General features: G+C 41.8%; 1 non-coding gene across 1 annotated transcript; it reads left to right on the forward strand.

Moving 5' to 3' along the window:
* The first annotated feature begins 1,811 nt into the window (after nucleotides 1–1,811).
* LOC120093449 (small nucleolar RNA SNORA17) lies at nucleotides 1,812–1,939 on the forward strand. Its single transcript, XR_015623616.1, has one exon. It is a non-coding gene; the product is annotated as a small nucleolar RNA SNORA17 (small nucleolar RNA).
* Nucleotides 1,940–4,031: the final 2,092 nt, after the last annotated feature.

A 4,031-nucleotide genomic window follows, 5' to 3' on the forward strand; every position in this document is an offset into this window, starting at 1 on the left:
GGTCTCTTTCTGCCTTCAAAACAAACAATAGCCAGCCAAGATTTTCCTCTGTGCACATATCATATCACTCAGGTATTACCTGCTTGGGCTTCCTCTTTCGTGTAGAAAGATGCATTTGATTAATGCGGACTCACTGGTGTTAATACACAAACTCATTTTAAGATCAGGTGGGTGGTAACTCATTCTACCTGCTACCTTAATGCTTGGTTTGATGTGTAACCTGTGTGTGTGTGTGTGTGTGTGTGTGTGTGTGTGTGTGTGTGTGTGTGTGTGTGTGTGTGTGCGTGCGCGCGCGCGCACACGCCCGCGCACGCGCACGTACTCAGATAACCTGCTCATTTCACTATATGTAAAATTTACTTGTTAAAACAAATTTAAAAAGAAGATTAAATGAATCATCCACCTGTTTGATTATAAGTAAGCAAAATAAGCAGCAAAACAGGCAAGAAATGGCAGTGGTGAAATATCACTGTTCCTTGTTGTTCTGAACCTACAAGATCAGTTTTAAAAATGAAATACTTCATGGCAAAATGTGATATCTACATAGACATTTGCAATCAATTTTGACATGATTAGTTTACCTTTTGATCTTGTCGGAGATATTTTAAGCTTTTAAAATTGTAAATTATGTATACCTTTTGAGACTTTATGATGTTTCCTGATGCCACAGGTGATTATACTTGTGGGTATAATATGTGGCAGCTGACCTATATGTCATTACCTAAGTAGATGAAAAGGTTTCTCTGGAATGGCCATGCTGCCATGCCCTTTGCTTCAAGCTGTCATAGCTATCCCTCCCACGTGCTGCTGCACTTCATCACCCACTATAGATGTCCCTTCTCTGAACCCAGGCTTACTTTCCTAGGGCTAGGATAGAAGACAATTAGAATGTATGAGGGGGACAAAATGACAGAGTATTTTTCCCTCTTGCTTTTTCACACTTAACATCTCAACAGTTTGAGCAAATGTTTGACTGAGACTCTATCTAGCTCTCCAGCACACTAATTACCACATGTTTGTAATTTATGGTAAATGACACCTACCTTGTCTATTGGAGCCACAAAAGCAAAAGAATGATTATTGGGAAATCCAGAAGTATAACTATAGCAATAATCCGTGTCCACATATTTTCAATTATGTCAATGACTAATAAACACATTTGATATCTTTGTCTGAAGACACTCTTCATTCATGAGCTTTTATTCCCTCACTAGGCCTCAAAACTTATCCAATGCCAGTTAATAGCAAGAAGAATTAGATACTGTCTGTCCAGATTGAAGTGCTGACCTAGAAGAGATATCAGAAATGACTAGTGGTGTATCCCACTGGAACAAAGAGTTCAAGAGACCGGGTTCTGGTTAATCAGCCTTGAAGCACTGCAAGGCAGAATCATTAAACAAAGAGAAGCTTTGGGTGAAGTGAATGTATTGAGGAAATAAAATTGTGGCAAAATTCAAGACCATCAACAAAATGTATAAAATAGAGAACCACAGCAGAAAGTATCACAGGCAAGGTCTCCTGTGCACAACTACAGCGTGCTGCTGACAGTGATTCAAGACTTAGCTCATTCTGCTTCCTAGAGTAGAACACAACTATACTCAATATATTGATGCATCTACTAAGTAATATCATACCATGTAAGAATGATAGCGGTCAAAGGAGAAAGAAAAATGATAGTGAAATTGACCACTAGCAATATACTGGTTTTGATATTTAATAAGCCCTAACATTTATTTCATGTAACAAAGACCAGTAAAAGGATGGAAGAGAAAAGAAAAGAAAAGAAAAGAAAAGAAGAGAAAAGAAAAAGATCTGCCCCTAGAGGTGTTGCAGATGTGGCTGTTCTGTCACATGTGTGTCAGTAGGTGGCAGAGAGGAGAGACACTATGTCTACCCTCAACATTTTTATATGTGAGTATCTGAAAGAGCAAGTCAGAGACCAGAAGAGCTCTACCTTGGAACATGTGCCAGCTGGCAGCCACTTAGGAGCCTGGAAAGGAAGCGAGCCCAAGATGACCACCAGTCAGTGCAGGCCTGAGAAGGGGACTGGGAAGCAGACCATGCAAAGATGACCGTTGCCAGGTGCCATAATGCATGAGGAGGGCATAACACTCCTGAGACTACTACTTAGATAACCCCAAACACCTAGTAATCCCTGGGTGCTACTTACAGGAGCAAATATGCGATGGAGAAAGGGAAGAAAATTAGAAACTGAATGATGTAGGCATGATGCAGAGTAGCAGAACTGGAGATTTAAGGGTAGTAAGAGAAAGCCTGACCAGTACCAGGTGATACCACCTGGGTCCATGACTGGGTCTATGACCTTGCAGCACCAGGGGTATGTTACCACCAAAGGCCAGGCCGATGTCCCTGGTCTGGGCTGGTGCCTGAAAATTTCTGATGTATGAGGACTTTGCAGAACTGGTTCCAGCCCTCATCGGGCATCCTTTAAGAGCTGACCTTAGGACATGTAGCCAACTGTAGTACTCAGGAGAGCAGTCCCTGCATATTGTGGGAGTTTTGTGAGCCAGCTCTAATGATATGAGCTAAGTGTGGGAGCTAGCCCTGCCATTCATGTCCCATGCTATGGCATTGGCAAAGGAGAGATAGCCTCCTCCTTCCTTTGCTTTGTGCTTCTTGTGGCAGGTGGAAGAACTAACCCTGGGGTCATAAGAGCAGGAGAACTCTCCCTGTCCCTCACCAGCTGTAGAACTCAGGAGAGTAGACCTAGCATCAAACCTGGGCAGATAGTACAGCTTTCACTGGTGGTAGGGACATTGGAGAGCTGTCCCTGAGGGTGTGAACATGTGAGAATTGGTCTAGTCATGTGTCTGCTACTCATCTGCCACTCACCTACCATGTGATGACATGGGCAAGGGAGATATGCCTTCCCCATGCTTCATCATATACAGCAGGCAGGGGAGGTGCTAACCAGCTCAGAGACCTCTCAGGCCAAAATTCAGGGCTTTGAATTGATCCACCCCAACTTTTATCCCACAAGGGAATTGCTAGAGCTCATGAAACGGCCAGACCTACATATATAAAACTAGGGGATCCCCATGACACAGGACAACAGTAGAATATTTGGAGGAATCCCAGCAAGGTTCCAATACTGATAGAGTATTAGAAGTCAGAGTCCTCATACCAGACCAATATACATGATTGCTAAGAGCATTTGCAGACAAAGAAGTATGGACAAACTGATATACTGTGGTACACACTGTGATACACTACAGCTTCAACAAGGAGGTTTGTCCCTCTGTTGTTAGGGAGCTTTTAAGGGTAGAAGGCAGGTATGAGGGTATGGGGAGATTACTAGGATTTGGGTTGCATAATGTTAAGTTCACAAAGAACCAATAAAAAAATTAAAAAAAAGTACTAGGAATGAAGTTGAGAAGTTTATGATTTAAAAATAATAAACTATGTCTTTTAAGCACACTTTACTTCTCTACTTATCTAAAGTGCAACTATCCTTTAACACGGCTTTCAAATATTTTCAGAATGTTTCTGTCTAAGAAGTCTTTGATTATTACTAAGAATGCATTTATTTGAAAAATAATTGAAGAAACATTACTTTTATTATTGTGGACCTGAGTGAAAATTAATCAAATTTGGGTGTAAAAATAAGAGAAAAAGAAAAAAAAGGAAGAGAAGAGGAGGAGGGGGAAGAGGAGGAGGAGGGGGAGGAGGAGGGGGGAGGGGGAGGGGAGGAGGAGGGGGGGAGGAGAGAAGACCTTCACTATCCCCTTAGAATAAGAAACACACAGTGAGATCCACCCAAGAAACACAGCAGCCTATTCTTGAGCCCCTGGTATGGGTTCTTCATTAAGAACTGGGTTTACTCACAGCTACAGAAACCAACAATATTCCACATCAGAAATACTGAACATTCTCCATGAAAAACAAAAAGGAACCGTTAGGAGATTTGTGAGAGATTCTTTCTGAGGATTAGCTTAATGATGTACTCAAAGCTGAAGACATAGCTCACACTGACAAATCTCTTTATCATCACAACAGCCTTACAACTATCA

Source organism: Rattus norvegicus, chromosome 6, assembly GCF_021556685.1.
Source record: "Rattus norvegicus strain SHRSP/BbbUtx chromosome 6, alternate assembly SHRSP_T2T, whole genome shotgun sequence".
Classification (NCBI taxonomy): Eukaryota; Metazoa; Chordata; class Mammalia; order Rodentia; family Muridae; genus Rattus; species Rattus norvegicus.